We start from the raw sequence: 22,896 nt of genomic DNA on the forward strand, positions 1-22,896 counted from the left end.
AGAACAGATACAAGGTACAAGAAATTTTATGTACCGGTAACAAATTTATGATATTTACACATCATAGAAGGCCAAGAACTCTTTGTCTTTGCAAGTTCATTGTAAGTTCAACAAAACCAATTACCGTATTCCAGGGTATTATTTTGTATATGAATATTATTATTGATTTCTAGAGTTACACTTTTAACGCATAAGCACAAAGAAAGGAATTAAAAACATTTATGTAGCTGCAGAATTAGTACTACCCATGTATAATGTGTGTCCTTATTTTTCCCTCACAAATTTGGGCAAAAAAAAATGCACACTATACATGGCAAAATACGGTAATGTGTTAATAAAGAAGAAATTAAAGTGCTATGCCCCATATTTTTATATTTTGATACCTTACTCAATACAATTTGTTCCTTTGTAATACTATATATTTTATTTTACGCTCTTAAAAATATGATTCTGTGATGGAGTCCAGAGGCTTTACCAGAGTGCCAAAAGCCCCCATCACACAGAAAGTTAGGTCTGCCTGCAAACAGGTCTAATTTCTGAGACAGAAAAGTAGCCATAATGCTTTATGACCATATATTGGTCTTGAAAGATAAATTCTTTAATGGTTTTGACTAATGCAAAAACAAAATATACTCTCAAAGGATAAAGATATGCCGCCATTGGAAATACTTTTGAAAAAAATTCCATCAACAAAGACTGAGTTTTATATCCAAAATTATCAAGCCTTCTATTACATCTCATCTTCTAACATGCAAATAATCCATTCATTTAGTGAATAGTTACTGAGGGTCCATTATGGGCCAGGTGCTATTGCAAGTACGGAGTAAAGTGCAGTGAGCAGCACACACCTGGTGTCAGCTCTGATGTAGCTGATATTTTGATGGAAAGAATCAGCCACAAAAAAAAAGGTAAGTAAATAAATCAGACAACATTAGATATTGCCAAGTGCTGTGATGAAAATAAAGCAGGACACGGTTCTAATCTAGAGAGCGAGAAGGGATAGCACGGTGACGAGGTGGTTGGTTCTGACATTGCACTCACTCCCCTAGTTCACAGCCTGGCTCCACGCCCCACTGGCTCTTTAACTTAGATCCATGTTACACAATCTCCCTAGTCCCCGGGTTTTGTTATCTGCAAAATAACAAACAGGTGAGCATTACCAACCTCAAAAGATTGTTTTAAAGAATCTGGGTACTCCCAACATCTTCCTAAGAGCCAAACACAGAGTTTTGAACATTTTGGTAAATTTTTTTGAAGATGTTTCCTTCTTGGCCTGCGGGGAAAGAGCTGTCTAGATCAGAGTCTAAGAGTTCTGTTATTTTTATCCAATAGCACAGATTGAAACTGAAGTGGGAGAAGAACTCAAAATTGCCACTGTTCTCTCCCATATCCTATGAAAACATAGGGCCTGGCTGGCTGAGCAAAGTCAATGAGGGAAATTGTCTCGGAGCTAATGAAGAAGGATGGGTCAGATTTCTGGCAGGTGGACATATTTCTAAGTGAAAAATTGTGTGGTTAGCACACAGTGTCAAGAAGGGGAGAGATGGGTTCTGTGGCAAAGGGAGGCTTCTCTCATCAATATTTATTGAGAGAGCACTACCTGAGGGTGGCAAGACTGACAAGCTCCCTCTCTCATGGAGCCTGCATTCTAGTGGGGAAGACAGACAATAACAAGTACATAAGCATTCAGCTATTAGTGAGGAAATAGAGACCATTTCAGGCAGTAAGAACTGCTCTGAAGAGAATAAGCAGGGTAATTGGATGGATGCTGACTGGAAAGGAGTTGGGAGGAATTTAAAGTCACTTTGGCTTCTATGTGGATAACGCGTTAGGCGGGGATATGAGCAGAAACAGGGAGACCTCTCCGTGCAGGAGGCTACTGTAGTGAACCTTGTGAGAGATGATGGTGGCTGGGACCAAAGTGGTGAGGATGCAGATGAGAGATGCAGGTGGACAAATGAGTCAGCTGAAACAGGAAAAGCAGGCACAAAGGCACACATAACAAAAGGTAACAGAATGTGAGCTTAGAGCGGAAAGAACACTCTAGATTATTCTGACCCAACCCCCCAGTTTCTGCAGATAAGGAAACCACATCCCAGGAGGGGTATGTGGCTTGCCCATCATCTCAGAAGCATGACTAGTCTCTGAGCCTCCTGGCCTCACATCCAGGACTTTTTCCACCACACCATTCTGAAAACCCACAGACAACTGGAGGAGGAACAAGCATGCGGGGGAGAAAAAGGACAAGACAAGTGAGAGAGTGAGTAACAGGGAGAAAAGAGAGAGGGAAAGGGGCAGCAAAGGGTCAAAGAAAATGGAACGCAATCAAGATGGAATGATGAGACAAAAATGAAAGTAGGTGAATTAAAGGATGGGGGCAGGCAAGGGAGGACGGAGACCTGTTGCTGGGATTATTTAGGGCTGAGGGTTTCCAGTTGAGGTTTGGTTTAATAGACCATTGCCTGGCTCACCACAGCTGTCAGAGCACCAGCAGCAGCAGTTGGAGCAGCTGCCTGCACCACCTGAGCCACAGGAAAAAACGGCAAGGGAAGTGCAGATGGGCAGGAAGTGGCTCTGGGTCAGAGCCAGGTTAGCCCGGATCACGGTGTTCTTGCCCACCTCTCGGGATGTTCAGAGTCTTCCCATGGAAGCCCAGAGAACAGGCCCATTCTTTATCATCAGCACCATCATCAACGTCATCATCGTAACCAACATCACCGGCAGTCATCCCTGGCATGCTGCTACCATTTCTCGCGGTCAGGCGATGCGCTGGGGACTTCATAGACATGTCTCTTCCATCCTCACAAAAACGCTTGAGGGAGGGATTACATTCTCTGGTTTACAGATAAAGAAACTAAAGCTTATGTAACTCCCCTAACACCATCTTAGAGCCAGGAAATGGCAGAAAGTCCCTGCTGTTATTTCTGTTTTTCGTTTCTTTTTTTCTCCTCTCCTCTCCTCTCCTTTCTTCTTCTCTTTTCTCCTCCCCTCTCCTCTCCTCTCCCCTCTCTCCTTCCCCCTCTCAGAAACATGGAGTGCTGAACAGACTTTGCAAGAGGTCCTGGTGCTGTACACGGAAGAGGTCTGTCACATTCTCTCTTCCCACAGATGGAGGGTGCTTGGCCTGGGAAGATGAGGCTGATGGAGCTGGGTGAGCCTTTGCTCTCTTCCACCCTCCTGTCTGGTCCCCTCTGCCACCCTCTTCCCAGAATGAGTGCTCAGTCCCAGTGACACAGGCAGCTGACAGAATACCAACAGAACTTTCTTTTCGAGTTTTCACACTGTTTCATTGTTTAAAACGTACAACTATTGACCTTCTCCTTTTCCTTCGAGGCCCTTTCAAATGTCACCCCTTCTATGAAGGTTTTATTTCTCTCCAGGCAAAATAAATTACTCCCTCCTTGGTGCCCTATAGTCTTGCATTTTGTTCTGAAGCGCTTGTTTGCCTCCTTCATCATAGCATGAGGTTCTTGAGAAAAAGGACTGCATTTTAATCATTTCTGTATCCTTGGCACCTAGCACAGTGTCTGGTACCATAAAAGCCATCCGTATATATTAACTAATGCAAAGCAAGAAAGGGAAATGAAATTTGCTGGGGCCACTGTAAATTAGCTGTTTTTCCAACCTTATTTCCTTAACTCAGAAACTCGAATGAAAAAAGTCATTTCCATGAGCATAGCCATATCTCTTCTATCGGGGAGAGATTAAACAGCATATGGATTTCTTTGGGTGGAATAACTAATAAAAGTATTTTATAAGGACTTGAGTTATAAAATTGACCCCTTTTTTAACCCCCAAACTGACATTCTATAAGGAAAATAATATATATGGGCATTCTTTTTTTATTTTAAACTTTTAATTTTAGACTTTTGCTCCACAGACACTAAAAATGAGACGAGTAATTATAAGATTGAAGAATAAGCACGCACATAACTAGTTTTAGAGATAAATATTACATGCCACATGAAATTGACACATTTTTACAGGTAGCTATGAGTAACACTGCAAATTCACTTTACTTCTGATTTGGTCTTTGCAGCTTCTGTTTGATTATTAATGGAAACGTCATAGCATCATTCTCACTGACACGCACTGAAGACAAAAATACACTCTATTTTTCTCATCGGTCCTTGTCTTATTCTTTATTAAAACTATAGACCTAGGCAAAATAAAAAAGGAATGGCAGGAAGAGACTCAAATCACAACTTAGACACAGGCAACAATCCATAACCACTCCACCTATTGATTCACCCATAGGGGACGCTGAGTGGGGCTTGGATGGCAGAGAGAGGCCCATATGCGGGTTGCGTGCAATTCCCAGCACAACGCTTCCAATTCTACCTCCTTTTCTCCCATTCTAGGTATTGGAATACAAGCATGCAAGGAGGATCTCATTATAGGGACCACTTTCAAGCTTCCCTGATTACATTTAAAATCACTTCATTTATCAACCTCAGAAATCACAAGTATCAGTATAAATAACTATTATTAGCAGTATAATACAAGTCACTTGCCCTCACCTGCCGGAGGCTACAAATAGGGTCATATTTATAAAAACTATGTCTTTCCGATGACTTCCTCACAATGCAATTTGTCCCCATTGAAAGTCATCCTCTAAAGTGGTGCTTCACCTATGCCCACAAATCCCTCTGCAGTTACCATGTGGTGTGTAGCAAGTTTGCTTCTCATGCTCTAGCTCCAGATCGTCTGTTGATATCTGTTATCCACGATCAAACCCTCCTGAAAAGCTCTCAGCTTTGCAGCCTGGGTGGTGGCAAACTGCAAGTGTTGCTGTCTGCCTCTCTTCCCAAAGCTGGCCATTTGCAGGATGCCAGCACGGGGCAGTTTCCATGACCGGAAAGTGGGGAGGGAGAACTGTCTTTTCTCTAACTCTGAACTGTACTGTACTCGTTTTTTAGGGCTGCTGTAAGAAATTATCACAAAATCAATGGCTTAAACCAACACAATTTATTACATTTCTGGAGGCCAGAAGTCCAATAGGGGCCTCACTGGGCTAAAACCAGGGTGCAGACAGGGCTACAGGTTTTTGTTTATTTGTTTTCTGGAACTCCAGAGACAATCCATTTCCTTACCTGCTTCAGCTTCTAGACACTGCCAGCATTTCTCGGCTCATAACCGCTTCCTCTCTCTTTAAAGCCAACAACGCTGCATCCCTCGTCCGCTGCCTCCCTCTTCCCTTGTTAAGGACCCTTTTGGCTACATTGGGCCTACCCAGATAATCCAAAATAATCTCCCTATTTTAAAATCAACTGATTAGCAATCTTAATTCCACCTGCAACCTTAATTCCCCTTTGTCAGGGATCCTAACACAGTTGTAGGTTCTGAGGATTAGGGCAGGGACAGCTTTGGGGGTGGGGACACGCTTCTGCCTACACATTGGGGACACTTTGTCACTTGAATTTCAAAGCAGAACTTTTCATGTTCAAAGTTTCTCATGTCATTAATTAACAAATGACTAGTATAACAAGGTTATAAGAAATAAAAGTTAATATATGAAACCTAAATTGTATTTCTATTTACTATTAATATCCTATTGGAAAACAAACAACATCATACATGAGCAATAGCATTCAAGGACACCAAATACCGAGACAGAAATGAATAAATGATATGCAAAAATTCTACACGGAAAACCGTGAAGTGGTGCTGACAGACATTAAAGAAGACCTTTGAAAAAATGAAGTAAACTATGTTCACAGATGAGAAAACCCAACAGTAAGAGAGCAGTACTTCTAAACTGATCTATAGATTCAATGCAATTCCAAAAAATATTACCAGCAGGAATTTAATTAGAAACTGATAAGTTGATTGTAAAATGTGCAAAGGACACATTAGTCATGTGTGGTTAATATTAATCCAATTCAGTTGAAAAAAAATAATGAGATTCTTCTATGTTCCAATAGGTAAAATAAAAGAGAATCAGCATAATGAAATAATAAGATAGCCATGTATTCAAATCGAGCTCTGTTACTTGTAACTTTCCCATTCACAGAAAAACTTCTCGGAATCTTCTGGGGAAGGGTGTGGGATAAAGGATGGGTATAGTTTGCAAAGGCACCCAAGGAAGCTTGGATATAACTCACCACTGTCCTCCTCCCCCAACTAACCACTTGGATAGAGAAGCACTGTTTTAAGTGAATCTTTCAAGTGACACCACGCCACTAGATTTGAAAGGGACCTTAAGGAATATTATATTTACCCAAACGCCTTGTGTTTCAAAAAAGGAAAAGAGAGGTCCAAATGGGGTGAAGTGGCTTCTCAAGATCATAAAATATCAAGGTGACCGTCATGTATCAAGGTTAGACCAGAGCCCAACCCTAGATGACCAAATCTGAGTACAAACCCAGATCTGCCACCAGCCAGCTGGGTAATTCAAAGGTGAGCTTCTGAAATTCACATCCCTTACTTGAAAATATAGGGGGAAATGCATCAATTTTTTTCAGATAATAAGATAACATTTACAATGTGTAGCAAATTGCTTGACACAAAGAAGGTACTCAATAATTTGTTTCTTTCCTCTTTCCCTCTCTGTCTTCTATACCTAGCTGACCTCTCCTTAAATATATGTTTCAACATGCGTCAGTTAGAACTTTAAAATTTTTTAAATTAAAGTATAGTTAACATACAATATTATATTAGCTTCAGGTGTATAACATAGTTATTCAACACTTATATACCTAATGAAGTGATGAGCGTTAAGTCGAGTGACCATCTGTCACTATACAAAGTTATTACAATATTATGGACTACAGTCCCTGTATTGTACATTACATCCCATAACTTACTTATTTTAAAACTGGAAATTTGTATTTCTTATTCTCCTTAACCTTTTTTCACCCTTCTCCTCACTCCCTCCCCTCTGTCAATCATCAGTTTGTTCTCTTTATCTATGAGTCTATTTCTGTTTTGTTCATTTGTTTTGTTTTTTTAGATTCCACATTTAAGTGAAATCATGTGGTATTTGTCCTTCTCTGTCTGACTTATTCCACTTATCATAGGTTCATCCATGTTGTTGCAAATGGCAAGATTTCATTCTTTTCTGATTAAGTCCTATTTGGTGAGGATGTGGAGAAAAGGCAACCTTTGTGCACGGTTGATGAGACTGTTAATTGGTGCAGCCACTATGGAAAACAATATGGAGGCTCCTCAAAAGTTAAAAACAGAATTACCATATGACTCAGCGATTCCATTTCTGAGTATCTATCCAAAGAATACAAAAACACCAATTCAAAAAGATATACGGTCATTGCAGCATTATTTACAATAGTCAAGAAATGGAAGAAACCTAAGTGTCCATCGATAGATGAATAAAGGAGATGTGGTATATATGTACACGAATACTACTCAGCCATAAAAAAAGAAAGAAATCCTGCCAGTTGAAACTTTTGTTGCAAATAACAGAATTCTATTCAGGTTGACATAAGCCAAAGCATAGGATCCTTTATAAGGATGGGGGTATCATGAGGACCCCAAAAGCAAGAACAGAGCCAGGCTTCAGAAAATCGCCTGAACCAGAAACCACAAAGACTCCTATTTTTCCATCTGTCTTCTCTGCTTCTCTCTCTACATCTACTTTTCTCTGTCTCTCTTTTCTCTCTTCTCTCTCTTCTCTCTCTCTCTCCCCTCTCTCTCCGCTTCTCCAGGTACATGGTAATTCCACAATTTGTGACAGATGTCCTTCATTTACCAGCCCAGTCTCAATCATATTATTTTATTCCCAAAAACAAATTCCTGGGTAAGAGAATTTGGTCAGCCAGTGGCAGGGAAGGGCCAGTAGAGTCATACAACGTAAAACGATGGCCAGGGAGCCACCACTCATGGAGAAAAGAACAGTAGTAGAGGTCATTGTAAGTTGGGCAGAGACACCTGAAAATCTACTACAGTGTGTGCCAACTTGTTGGTAGGCATCTAAAAGGAGTTCTTGTTCATATTTGAAAGATTCCCAGCTTAACAGAGAGGCCCACAATGGCAATGCCTCATGTCTCAATGTTGATACACTAAGGAGTTATATTTTATCTGTTACCAAAGCTTCTTATTGATTTCTTAAATACTCAGAGTCATAACCACAGAACAAGTTTTTTTCAGTCTCTTTCCTTGACTTAGTCATGAGGAGGGTGAGATCAGATATTCTTGCCCGGAAAACCTGGGCTTATGGAAATGCTATTCTTAAGAGAATCATTTCATTTCAGATAGGCTTGGCACTAAAATAAGAGGCCCCTTTCACAGAGTTGCTATGGAAAGCTGCCATGAAATATACACTCTCAGGAAAAATACTGGCTTGATGTTTTTCTGTTCTTCAACAGTTGTTCTCAGGGTCCGGTTATTCTCTAGCTCAGTAGTCTAGTCTGGTTTTCAGCTTGTATACATGACTGCCTTTCTAATAAATGAATTGCATATGAGTTAATTACAGAAAATCAGATTTATTTTTTTTTGCAGGACTTAGCATGGTCCTTTATTGGCAAAACCAATCGCCCCTCTAAGTTTCAGATTTCATTAATTTTCTCCTTAATTAAAACCACTGATTTTAGTGGAAAATTAAAGGAACAACATGTTTCTCTAATGGATGTAAGCTTAGGCTGGGCAAATACCGAAGAGCCATGAATTACTACAAGTACTGCCGTAAAAAAACTATAAGTCTCCTTTACCTCAAATGGTAGCAGCTCTGCTTTGGATTTTTGCTAACACTCAGCAGAAAATATTGCTCAGAAGTTTCAAGCTCAGTTCTCAACTAGGCCATTCTTTTCCACAGGCTGTCTGCATGTTTGGAAAATCTGAATTGATCAAAGCTGAGTATTATGTGTATCAAAGGCATAGCTCTTTCCCCACTTATGAATATGGACGTGCTGATGTCCAGCTCAGAGCCCAGCATTTTCATGTGGACGAGTGGGGATGAAAGGCTGAATGCGAGGAAGAGTTAAATCCAGGAGGCAGGACACATGCCCAAAGTGTTTGCTCTGCATAGCAAAGTGAGAAGTCCACAGATGAGCTTGTATGTATCTCTCATCTTTCTACACGGGATCGGCCCACCACGCTCTATGAATTAACTGCCTTGTTGGGGGCTTCCCTCCTTTTCAGTTAGCTCCTCCTCTGAGAGGATCTAGAGTCCCATCAAAGAGGAATGTGACTTCAAGAAAACTCACACTAAGATGTAAGTTAATAATGGCTGCTAAGCACAGACCCTCTTCTTCACAACACACTCCTGGGAAACGAGTAGTAAAAACATTTGTGCACAGTCACATGGCAGTCGGTACATAGAAAATGATTTTCCTCATATGCAAACCTTTATATTTAGGAACTTAACCTTTAGATATGTGTCCTACAGGAATGTTTGGTTGAGTGGACCAGGATTTTTAACACTGTATCTAAAAATAAAAAATATATATCATTAGTGCAATAGTTACATTATGATATGTCTATATGGTGGAATACCAAATGGCCAGTAAAAGGAATGGAGCATAGCTGCGTATTAGAACAGGGAGCGTATCCACAATACTTGGTCAAATGAAGAGAGCAACACAGTACCTATACTATGATTTTACTTTTATAAAACAATATATTTCTATGGACCTGTGTGTTTGTGTGTTATGTGCGCGCGCGCGCACACACACACACACACACACACACAGATCCAGAGGATATATAACACACTGTAGCAGGAAAAAGTGGGAAAGTGGGTCTGGAATGGATGTAAAAGAAGAACTCACTCTTTTTACTTTATACACTGTGATAGTGTTTGAATTTCCTATCATTACAAGGCATTTTATAATTTAAAAAATAAGACAACTATAACTAGGTAAGGAATTTCAGTTCTGGAGATGAATGGTGGTGACAGTTTCATAACAATATGCATGTGCTTAATGCCACTGAACTGCATCCTTAAAAATAGTTGAAATGGTAAGTATCAATGTTAAGACTATTTTATCACACTTTGTAAAATGGCCTCCTTCACAAGGGCATCTCCATTACATAAGGAGTGCGCAGTCTTTTGCATTAAAGATGAGGCTGGGAAGGGAGCCTGGCCTTGTTTGTAAAGTGCTCTGCATGTGGCACCAATGATTTAGATCTGAATTGACCCAAGTTAGGGGTCTCTAGGGTACCTAGAGTCACAGATGATGTCTGGAGAGGTTAGGAGAAAACCAAGGTCACCTTCCCCTGTGAGCCTCATCGGAGACTTCCCTTTGGTAGATACTTAGAGGGAGATTCTTCATGGTACCCAATCACCATCACCACAATCCCCTCCCCTCTTCAGTAATGACTTTTGCTTTCTTTTAAAGCTGAGCCTATCCAGAATAATGTAATATGTTAATGCTTTTGCATACAGCTGCCTAAACTAATTTTATCTTATTAGACCTGCACTGAAATTCCTTAAGAGTCCATATTACATTTTCTGACATTTAATTGCATGGAATTATAACTTTCAAGCTTACCCATGCCATATTTGACATAGGAAAGCGATTTCACCATTTATAAGATAGAAATAACAGTCCAAGCCCAACTTGGACACTTCTATCAAGGAGTGTCTTTAATTTAAAGTGAACCAATCAGTAACCATTTGTTGAGTGCCTACTGCGTGAGCCAGGTAGAACATACAAAGAAGCACTAAGCAAATGCCTAACTGTAAGGGACTTAACGTCTGTAAAGGAAATAATTCATATTCAAAGAATTGGATTGGATTGGATTGGATTGGATTGGATTGGATCGGATTGGATTACACTGAATTGGATTCTTTTGATTTGCTACAAAAAACATTTAATATCCATTAAGATATCCCCCTGCGCAAGGAGTATGGTTTTAAAAAAAAGAGAGTAAAAATACTAATAAAATATGTTCCCTCTCCAACAAGAGTCGCAACTGAGGGGACAGCAGGAATGAACCAACTAGAATGCAAATCGTACTGTAATAGTGACATAATAAACTTAGGAACATAAATTATGAAGAGGACCGGATTCATTCTATCTTAGTGATCAGAGCAGCCTTTAGAAAAGACTGGAACACAGGAGCAGAAGGGAGGGGTGGGGGGTAGGGTTATGCAGGTTGAGAGAACAGCTTGAGCCAAGGCCTGGAGGGGAGAATGTGCCAGAGTGTTCAGGGAACACAGAGAGGTTCATTTCATCTAGAGCATAGCGTACAGTATGGGGGGCAAGGCTCTCTGCATGAGATAAATTAGGGGAGGGAGATTGGAGCCAGAGCCTTGAGGCATTTGTGAGGAATCACAGAGTCCAAGGGCTTCGGAGGTTGAAGAGAACTCAGTGTTTAACTCGTGGAGGTTTTATCCACAGGAAGCTATGGCCTCTCACCCAGGTCACTACACCAGTTTTTAACTGTTCTTTCCATTCCTGCTCTGCCCCTCTCTAGTCTGTTCACCATACAGCAGCCAAAATGGTCTTTCGGAGATTGCAAATCAAATCATATCACACTTCTACCCAGAATCTTTGTTTCCTTCTCTCTCAGAGTAAGTTCAAAATGTTAACGTGACCTTGAGACTGTGTAGATAAGGGCCCCACCTCTCTGGCCTCATCTTGTACCAAGACACCCCATTTCTTCCATTCCATATGCTTCAGTCCACCCGGAAGGCTCCTCCCGGATCCTAGCCTGCTCTGTAGTGCCAGCTGCAAGCTGGAAAATAGCAGGAGGTCAATACCTAGCTGTGCAGTGAAGTCGGGAATGCAGGCATGCGTGTATGCTTGCATTCATGAATCAGCTCTACAAGCTCCATTGCCAGGACCATCCACCCTGACCATGGAAGGACTACAGGGGCAAGAGACTCCCGATTCTGCTTGGAGAGCAAAGGACAAATGGAAACACATGGAGAAAGTTTCTGAGGAACGTCAGGGGGATTTTAGAGCAGGAACAAGGGCATCGCTGAATTGACCCTCCATGGAGTCCAGATGGGGCACGAGAAATTAGAAAAAGGAACGCAGCCTGAGAACACAGCAAGGCTGACTAGGTCCAAAGGAGTGTGAGAGACACGTTTGTGAGATTGTGATCACAGAGAGATTCCAATAGGATCTTCTGTTCCGATAGAACAGAAGATCTGCTTGAGGCAGAGCTGCAGGGTAGCTGGAGTGGTGAGTCATAGGAATCGAGGTCAAGAAATTGTTAGACCAAGAGCTGAGGTCACCTGTTAATAGCTCACCGCTGGACCCTTTTTATGGTATGTATACTTGTAACCCCCCATTTTTTTTGTCGGTTTACTTGCTATTGTCCAATTTTCACCCCCTCAAACTAGATTATAATCTCCTCGAGGGCAAGGGCATGTAGTTTTTTAGTGTAATATCTAGTCTCTGTCATAATCTGAGATACTCATTAAATATTTGGACAATGAATGAATGAATGACTACCCCTCACTGTCTCTCATCCATCTTTTTAAATTTGAAGGGGGCTCTGTGTCTCGCAGTTGTGTGGTATGGGTGAAAAAACACTTGGAGAGTTGTGAAGACATAGTTTTACCAAGCTGTTAAACTCTGGATCCTATACAATTGTTTGTATTATTCTTTAGTTGCTTAATTTGTTCTCTGCACTCTGACAGTACATTCTTTCAGGTCAAGACTCAAGTCTTATATAAGACTTCATTTCTAGACCCAGAGCATCCAGAAAATACTGGGAAAATAATAATTAGGTGTATGGCACCCGTGAGGGGACGTTTTGCAGCTAACCAGACTTTTGGAGTCAGACAACTGCCCCCACCAGTGATATTCATGATCTTACTTGGCGTCCTCATCTGAAAAATAGGGACAAAGTCAGGCTATATAAGTTACAGGGTTGGTGTAAAACTTGAATGAGATAATATATTTAACAACTCCGTGCATGGTAGCTAAAGATAAAAATATTTTCTTATCTTTGTTTGGCCTATGTAAGCTACAGTTGCATTTAGAGTTTGTCATTATTTGCAACTCTTGTTCTTCCTGGTACCTTGGCCATAAGGAACATTTCCTTTCCTGCTTTGCTTCAGCCCCAGGGCTTCCTGACCCCAGAGCTGCTCTTCTCCAGGACCAGGTTAGTCTGTAGAGTCCGCTCCCTCAGGGGTCTCATGACCTCAGGCGCCGATCTGGCCGTGTGTAGCTCGATGCTGCCCTCTGGTGGTGGCATTTTGATCTGCCCCCATGCACTGACCTTCCCAGTGATACATACCATTAAGGTACAAAGATGAACTATAGAAAGAGCACCAATCAGGAGATTCCCTGGAGATTACAGCGTAGCCGTGAGGGATGCACTGCGTCAATGGATTTGTTTGGCTCACTTACTCTTCTCAGCATGCTCCTACCTCCACCCAGGGGATGGCTATTAAATGGTGCAGTCCATACCACTGAAAAACTCAGCATCTTCAAGGGTTGTAAGAGCTCCGTTGATATAATTCGGAAGCTCTGAGCGGGGCAGTGTCTAGCCTAAGATCACACAGCTAAACTACGACTTTGGCCTCTTAAGTCCTGTATGATAGCCCCCTGCCAGGCCACTTTCCTTCTGTGAGGAAAAAGTCAAGGTGTTCAGCATAAAACGCTACTTCCTCCAGGAACACATCACATTGTCTCTGCTGAAATTAACCTAAATGGCCACAGCAGACCCAGGCGCCATCTTCACTTCTTCCCTTTTTCCCATCCTTCATATCCAGTAAATAAGCAGACCCTTTGTTTGTCCATATTCTCTGTCTACCTGCTAGCCTCCATCTCCTCTGCTACTTAGTACCGTGCACAATCTCTCTTGCTTGGAAAACTACAGTTGTTTCCTAATGGCTCTCTCTGCTTTCTCTCTCCTTCCATCTTTTGCACCTCCTCCCTCCTCCCAGCAGCCAGAATGAGCTGCTGTTAGATCACAGAACCATCCTGTTTAAAACCCTTCTCGTTGCACTTAGAATAAACCAACCCTTCATCATGGTCTGCACATCCCTGACTCCCATCTCATCGCACACCTGTGCCCACTTGGTTCTTCACATTCCAACCAACCTCATCCCTGTTCTGTGCCTCCAAGGCCAGCCTTTGGTCCTTGCACTTGATGTTCTCTCTGCCTGGACTACTTTTCCCTGCACTCTCCTTGTGACAGGCACGACCTCTTCCTTCATCTCAGCTTAGATGTCACCTCTTAGGCCTCCAATCACCACCCTTCCTAAAGTATCCTCCCCACTGTTCTTCTCTCATTACTCTTGATTATGTCTCCCTATTAATTTCCTTCATGATTACAGTCACACTCTTTGTAATTATCTTCTTTCTTTGTTTAATGAATATCCTCCATTAGAATAAAACTTCCAGGAGGGAAGAGATCTTGCCTGCCCCTTGCTGTATTTTCAGTGTCTGGTACATAATAGATGCTCAGAAAAGTGCTTCTGCAAGGAGGAACAACATTTTATATGCTGTGGCATTGGCAAACTTTCCACCACCTGCAGCCGCTGCCCCTGCCATGGCCAGCCTTGTGGAACCATCTTAATCAGACCATGCTCTTCTGTTGGCTGACTGAGTGAATAAGCATGTATGAAGGGTCTCATTTTCCCCACAGCATGCCATGTGTGGATGTTTATACAGGCATAGGCCAAATTTTACATATTTAGACAAAATCACATTTCCTCTTCCATGTAATTTACAGTAATTAGTGAATTTGTATTCCTTCTCAGAGACATCGCTGTAAGTCATAGTAACAAGATTTGATCATCCTAAATGCCATCCCATTGCATTAATACAAACTTGATATTATGTTTATTTGATGATGGTTTCTCCCTGCAAGTAGACATTCAGGAATTATTTCCAAGAAAAATAACGGAGTAGAGAGCCTGCAGTTGCCATTAAAATTAAAACCAGAAATCATTTTGCGTGTGTTATTCTTCTCTGGTTCCACCTCCAGCAATGAGTGGAAACAGGTTCCTAAGGGTGCATAATAGGGATGCATGTCACGAGAGTCAGAAATAATGAACCAATATCCTTCAGAAACTCTGCAGCAGACGCCACCACAGAAAGCAGGCTGAGTGGGACAGTATGCACGTGAAGAAAAATAAACATCCCAGCCAAGAAATATGCAGACGCACATTGATATGTGCACACAGCATCAGGTCTCCTTTTGACTCAGCAACAATAATCTGGTTACACAAGAGTGAAATTTCAGTCAGCTCTGGCTCTGGATGTAGAAGGTGCTGAATCACCTGCCCAGGGGAAGCTGCAGAAATTCAGCACTTTCAAAGACAGCAGCGAGCTGATAGAATTACCGTCTGGCTCACTGAACACAGCTCACTCGGCCCTGCCAGCCTGTCTTTGGAGCAAACCTGCTTTTTCAAGTGCCCATCACAGTTTACTCTCCCTGCACCATTTCCCTGCATCAGCTCATCCTTCTCCACGGTACATGAAAAGTGAAGAGAAGGGAAGCCAAGAGGGAAAGGAAAGAATGGGGATTAATCACATTCGCCTAGATTTGCTCATCGAGTCTTGCTCTGTAGCCTATTAATTATACTAGGGTGTCATCTCCTCGTCTTATTTCCTATTCAGAGTAAAAAAATATTTAGGTTAACTTAGCTGATCGTCAAATACTCTTTTTCTGTCTTCAAATCATTTTCACCTTTATCATTTAAGTGTCTGCTGCTCAATATATGTGAGAAACACATGCTTCCTGATTCAAGACTCAAATGCTTTAGGGAAACCTGTTTTAAACATAAATTTGAGGGGCAGGGGATGAACAACGATGAAAAGGCAAGGTGAGCAATCACGTGACTTAACATGCTGACTAAACCTAATTAATAACCTGAATGGCAGTTTTTATCAAGACACACCAGGCAGGCGCAAGATGTTTGTCCCAATGACCCAACTTTTCTCTTCAGGATTTATGGGTCACAGAACGTTTATTTTTTGTGGCCTGTGTTTGCTGAAGGGAAGAATCTACAAAGGAAGATGGGATTCAGTGCCAGATGATAAAGATCTAAAATGACTTCAGTTTTGGGTAAAGCTCATGAACTCTGGCCTCAGCAGACCTCAGAAAACACAGATGGGTGGATACACTCAGAAAAACACCCGTTTATCAATGAGGTTTCCTTCTAAGCTACATTTTACACGGCAGTTTTATGAATACCTTCATCCCACAGTTGAACAATCTGAACCAGCAAAGGTCAAGAATGGCCTGTATACAAAGCTAAGCAGTGGAAAAAGCTGTGTGTGCGAGGAGTCAGACTTCTTAACATCTAGACACACCTCCCGCCACATATGACCTTGTAATGTTGGGGAAATTCTTTAATCTGGCTAAGCCTCCATTTCTTCATTAGGAAATGTGGACAACTAATTCCTGCCCCACCCATCTCTCTACCTGGGTGGTTGTGAACTTTAAGTGAAAGTGAGAGCTGTTTGAAAACGTTTAGGACTCCACAGTGTAAGACGTAATAAGTGTGGTGATGATGATGTTGGTGGTAGCCTGGCTGCTGATGGGGTATCCCGAGGTCTACGCACTCAAGTCTCCACCCCAAACTGCATAAAGGAATGAACTGACAAAGCCAGGTACCGAGCTATGACACTAGAGAACAGGCAAGGGGCTTCGGCCCCAGGTACAATGTTTAGGAGATACCCACGCCCAAGGGAACAAGGGCCATCCCAGTTGTAACTGTGCCACCATGACTTGTTCAGAAAGTGACAGCAGTCAAATGACTTAGCCCTCTGAGTGTATTGGGTTAGAAGGTAACGGAGTGACACTGAGTTAGGTGAGACTCTCAAGTCTACTGTTAACTACTGGTGTGGCCTTGCACAGGTAGCTTCACGTTTAATTTTTATTGTTTTAATTTTTCAAATTAACGTACAGTGAAATTTATTTTCATGGTGTACAGTTCTGTGAATTTTGACACATGCATAGATTCATGAAGCCGCCAGTACAATTAAGATATAGGATGATTCTATCACTGCATGAAACTTCTGCATGCTTTCCCCTTGTAATCACGCCCTCCTGCCACCCATAATCCATGGTGAAGACTGAGCTTTTTTCTCCCTTACCAGAATTTTGTCTTTTCAAAAATGTCATATAAATGGAACCATACAGTAAGTAACCTTTTGAAACCTGTTTATTTCCCTCAGCATAACACCTTTGAGAATCTCCCAGTTGTTGCCAGTATTAATAGCTTGCTCCTTTTAAATACTGTTTCTTTTAAATACTTTCATTGTATGGATTGACCACAATTTGTTTAGCCATTTAGCTGCTGAAGTGTGTTTGACTTGTTTCGAGTTTCGGTCAACAATTATGAACAGAGTTTCTATAAAAACATTTGTGTACATGTTTTAGAGGATAAATATGTTTTCATTTCTCAAGAGCAGGCGATGGTCACCTTTTTCTGTATAGAACCAGATAGCAAATATTTCAGATATGAAATATTAGGTTGGTGCAAAAGTAATTGCAGTTTTTGCAATTTTTAACCTCTTAAACCGCAATGACTTTTGCACCAACCTAATATTTTAGCTCTGTGGACACTACAGTTTCTGTTACATAGTGTGAAAGCAGTCTGACAATACATAAAGGAGTAAGTGTGCTTGTGCTCCAATAAAACTTTATTTACAAATGTAAACAATGCTGGACTTGGCCTGTTGTCCATAGTTTGCCAGTCCTTGCTCTGTTATAAATGCCCAGAAGTGGAATTGCTGGTTCATATGACGGGTATTTTTTAAACTTCGTAGTAAGGTGCCCAACTTTTTCAGAGTGACTGTACAAGTTTGCATTGCCATCAGCGGCATAGAAGGGTTCCACTTCCACAGCCTCATCAGCACTTAGTATTGTCAATCTCTTTCATTTTAGCCATTCTCATAGGTATGCAGTGATATTTCACAGTGGCTTTAGTTTGCATTTCCCTAATGGCTAATAACGTTCAACTTCTTTTCATGTGCTTATTGGTTATTCCTATATTATCTTTGCTGAAATGTCTGATCAAGTCTTTTGCCTACTTTTTAAATGGGTAGGTGGTTTTACTGTTGAATTTTGAGATTTCTTTACATATTCTGAACATAAGTCCTTTTTGAATATATTATTTGCTAATATTTTCTCCTAGTCTTTTCATTCTCTTAACAGCATCTTTTGCAAATAAAAATTCCTAATTTTGATGAACTCCAAATATTTTCTTTTATGGATAGTGCTTTTGGTGTTATTTTTAAAGACCTCTTTGGCTAACCCTAGATAATGAGGATTTTCTCAATTTTTTTTTTTCTGAAAGTTTTGTAGCTCTACATTTTACATTTAGATCTATGTAAATGAATCTGTGATCCATAGTAAGTTTTTCATGTAGAGTGTAAGGTTTAAGTTCAGTTTATTCTATTATATATGTAAGTGCAAATTCCTCTAGCATCATTTTGTTGAAAAAAAAAATATTCTTTTTCCATTTAATTGCCCTTGCACCTTTGGCAAAACACCTTTGGCAAAATATGAACTGGCCCATTGCAATGTGGTATCCTGGATTGGAACATGGGGTACAAAAAGGATATTAGTGGAAAAATTGTGGTAAAGTCAAATAAAGTCTAGAGTTTGGTGACAAGTATTGTACCAATGTTAATTTCTTAGTTTTGCAAAACGTATCATGGAAATGTAAGATTTAAACATTAAGAGAAACTGAAAGAGGGGTATATAGGAACTCTGTACTGTCTTTGCAACTTTCCTATAAATCTATAATCATTTCAAAACAACAAGTTTATTTAAAGAATCAATTGGCCATATTTGTATTTGGACTCTCTCTTCTGTTCAAGTGTTCTACACGCCTATCCTTTTATCAATTCCCACTATCTTTCTTACTGTGGTGGCTTCACTGTCACTGAACAATTTATAAAATGTATTTTGTTTGTGAATCTCCCCTACAGACCAGAAGCTCTGCCGGGACAGGCACACACATAGAAGTCAAGTTCCTGTTTACTGCTGAATCCCTAGGACCATGTCTGGCCTACGGCACGCACTGAAAAAATTCTTCCATGAAGTGAATTAAAAAATGAATTTTTTGATTGACTGAATAAAACACATCTGAATCAGTAATTCTGCTTCCATGACTGCCAAGCCATTGGGAATGCCAAGTAGAGAGCTAAATAAATATGGGTGGCTGAATAAATAGCCAGAAAAGGTGAGAGATCAGTCTTTGTGAAGTATGCTGCATTTAAGTACTACTTCTCACCCACCCTCCAAGTCTCTTCCTTCAGTCCCTTTTCTCCCTGTTGTCTGTTCTATCCTACAGCGTATGTGATCTCACGACCAAGGAGTTCCAGGTCAAATTATGACAAGACCTTCCATGATCATGACGCAGGCAAAGCTCTTAGCACAGAGCCTGGAACACGTTCGGCAAACGTTAGCCTCAACTATTTTTAATCATTAAAAAAAACAAAAACAGATTTGAATATTTTACTTGACCCCCACATGATTGTATTCATTCATAAAATATTTATCCATAAAATATCTGACAGGATTTACAGCCTTTGTACTAGAAGCCATGCATTTTGCCAGGAGTTGGAGACACAACAGAGAACAGGACAGATAAGTTCCTGCCCTGGAGAGTAAATTATTTGAATGAGCATTCCAACCAATTGATTCCACGTGCCCAAACCTAATGCACTGTGAAGACTTTGGTCCATGTGGGTCACAAATTTGATTTGTAAGCAAAACTCACCGCTGTCCTTTCTTAAAGAAACCCTATCCATATTCTGGTAAGGTAGATCTGTGCTAATGTTCACAGCTAGGATAATTGGCTTGTGATTTCCAAGTGTGTGGGAAATAGGAAAGAAGGAAGAGCTAATTCTGGAAGGCCTGCTGAAGGGACCAAGGAGAAAGGGGTGTGAGTGGCCTTCAGAGCTCTTCCAGCTCCAGGACGTGATGGCTGGTTTCCCCCCCGCTCCACCCTCCACCCCAATAGAACATGCAGTGTGTTTTAGTAATTCACACATGTGAACACACACATACCCCTACCAACCACACTTTCTTAATGTAATTAATGATTTTGACTCTTATCACTGTCTTCAACTCTGAACCAAAAATGGGGGTGGGAGCAGCGGGAGAGAATTCAGTAAATCTCTTATCATTGGGGAAAAAATATTTTCGAGGCCCACTTCAGGTAGCTTAGGGAGGACCCCTTAGTCAAAAATCCTTTCTCATTCTGCATCAAACACACTTTCCCATAACTGTGTTGTTGCTTTCATATATGCATTCCTGAGCCACTGTAACTGTCATTTAATAACCCAGAAAAGCTCTTCAGTCCCCTTCTTTGGAGAATTAGGCAACAAGTAAGCACACCTGACTTCTGCCTTGTGTTATCCCCATTGCCTAGGAAGAAATGGAGTTATATACTAGGCAGCTCATTAGACATTTTTCTCTTTTAAGCATGCCTTGCAACTTGAATACTTTCGTCTCAGTTAAAACTGCATCCTTAGCTAATTAACAGCAAAACAATGAAGCGACTGTGCTGGCTGTTGAAAATAAACACAGTTTCCCAGCAAAGCCAACTCATTACACATGGGCAACCATGATCTTTGAAACCAATTTTCTGCAAAGACTAATAAGACAAACTGCTTTTTCTGAATATCCACCTCTGAGATGTATCTAATTCTGTTTACGGTGATAAAATCTTCCCAGTGGAATAGCTCTCTGATCCTGTAACCTCATAATAAACACGGCACAGAGCCTGATTCATTTATCTCATTCCTGTGTGCCAAATCAAAACATTTGGCCTGTCTCCTCAGCTCCAGGATAAGCAGATCCAGGAAGGTTAGCCATTATCAAGGATGTTCCACTCCACATCATTTGAATAGAAATCATGTGTTTTGGAAGTTTTCACAGACAAGCATTGCAATCTTGGCAGCCGTCTGCTAATATTTAATAAAGGTCTACAGAGTAGAACCACCAATTTTGTAGACATTTATCTTCTTTACACTGCCCCCAGAGAAAAGTCTAACTGTAAATGCTAAACAGTACTTGGAAATTTTAAATCTAGCCTCCCTCACACTCGGCTGCCCTTTTGGCTGGCTAACGTTCAGTTTGCAAAATGCATTGGTCATAACTGTCTTTTCATTTGTAGGTATAGTCACAGCAACTCTCCGCTGGCCATAGATGATGGAAAAAATTGCTTTGGTGTGAGGCATTTTATATTAGGGCACGGTCACAATGCTGAAAACAAGGTAACTGGTGGGCACTGAAGAGCTACCGTGTGCAGGGTGAAGGCTCCATTACAGAAGAAGAAAATCTGCTGAACACTAGAATTGGTTGGTAGGTTAAAAACAACAACAACAACAACAACAAAAAACGGCTGATTGGTTGGTTGGTTAGTTCATTAAATACTTTATTCAACAATTATGTATTGAGCACAATATGCTAGGGACTGAGCCAGGCGCTGATATATGATGGGCAAAGGTTTCCCCAAATGAAATAGGACCCTACGCCTTCTGATAAAATCCCTCGTTTACTTCAATGGTCACTCAGTTATTGGCCGGACAACAACTGGACACCTGCTGTGTGTCCATCACTGTTGTGTTTAGGTAGGGGAGAACAGTAACTAACAACCGCATCTGCTTACTATATCCCCTAGGCTTTACATGTATTATGATATTTAATCCTCATGCAAAATATCCACCTATAAGGTAAGTATGTTTTTATACCCATTTTACAGGTAAGGAAATACGGTGATTTCCCTAAGGTCACACTGCTACTGGGTGGTGGGTCTAGGATTTGAACTTGGATTGTATGGTTCTATAGCCCACCACACAAACTGTAATATAGAGAAGGCAGAAATCCAAGTTCCTGTTCTAGAAGACCTTGGCATTTATCTGGGCAGCCAGCATTTACTAATACAAAACAAGTAGAAGGGCTTTTCAGTCATATGTATATAACTCTGGCTTGTAGTTTAAATGCTCTTTTGAGGGGATGCAGAATAAGGTGTGGCCAGGGGGGACTGGGTAAGTCCTATAAAGCTCTGAAGCAATGAGGGGCACAGGTTTTGGAACCAGAGAGCCATGGGTTCCAATGCTGCTCCGTCACCCACCTCTGTCACCTTCACCTCTTTTAAGGCTCATGTCCTCATCTATAATACAGATGCTGGTACACGTCCACAGAGGACTATTCTGAAGATCAAGTGGAATAATACATGTAAAGCCTGGTATACAGTAGCACTCAGTAGATGTTAACTTTCCCTGAAATGAAAGGTTTTCAGATGGATCTTAGCAATTTTAATGGGTGCCTATTGGCAAAGAAAGGGCATAAAAATGGGAGGGTGTGGGCAACATGTGCAGAGACTCAGTATTAGAAATAAGCCATTCTCTAAATCAACCCATTTAACTCCTTTCCCCTATCTTGGCTCTTCACCGTCATTCTGGATGTTCTGGCCTGTATATGAAATTAGGGACTTTGTGATGATAACATATACATATGCACACACACAGAGATGCAGCAGCTCATCCTGACCTGTATTTAAGGCCTTACAATTTAATGCCAGCTGAGTCGGAGAGTGTTTTGCCTAAACTCATCTCCAGGCAGTAGGTAAGCCCTCGTCAAAGCCCGTGTTAAGTAAATTTCAGCATTAGTAATGCTTAGTCATTCATTGATCCATTATGCTAGCTGGCACCCTCGTTTCCAGAAAGATTTACAGCAGTTTCCGGTCCAATTAAGCAACCAATTGACAGTATTTGTTGAATGTTTACTCCATGCTTAGTACTGTGCTTAGTTCTTCCTAGAGAATAGGCAGACATTGTAAGAATTTGGTTAATTGCCCATAAATGTACAAGGTGGAATGATTAATATAGCAAATACTGGCTGGGACCAGTGAAACAGAATGCCTGCTCTCTAGGCACTTTTTACAAAATAGTCTCATAAGTATAATAGGCACACATATTACAGTCATGTCTTATAAGCAAATGTTTACCCATGAGCCCTGATTATTTCAAATGGGTAGTGTTTTTATTTTGCATTTTAAATATT

At 41.0% G+C, this 22,896-nt stretch overlaps 1 long non-coding RNA gene across 1 annotated transcript; it reads left to right on the forward strand.

Annotated features, from left to right (window-relative positions):
- Positions 1-2,129: 2,129 nt before the first annotated feature.
- Positions 2,130-18,978, forward strand: LOC141567121 (uncharacterized). The gene is made up of 2 exons (XR_012489515.1): positions 2,130-2,260; positions 18,810-18,978. It is a non-coding gene; the product is annotated as an uncharacterized LOC141567121 (long non-coding RNA).
- Positions 18,979-22,896: the final 3,918 nt, after the last annotated feature.

The sequence above is a fragment of the Rhinolophus sinicus genome, linkage group LG10, assembly GCF_036562045.2.
Source record: "Rhinolophus sinicus isolate RSC01 linkage group LG10, ASM3656204v1, whole genome shotgun sequence".
In the NCBI taxonomy this organism is placed as follows: Eukaryota; Metazoa; Chordata; class Mammalia; order Chiroptera; family Rhinolophidae; genus Rhinolophus; species Rhinolophus sinicus.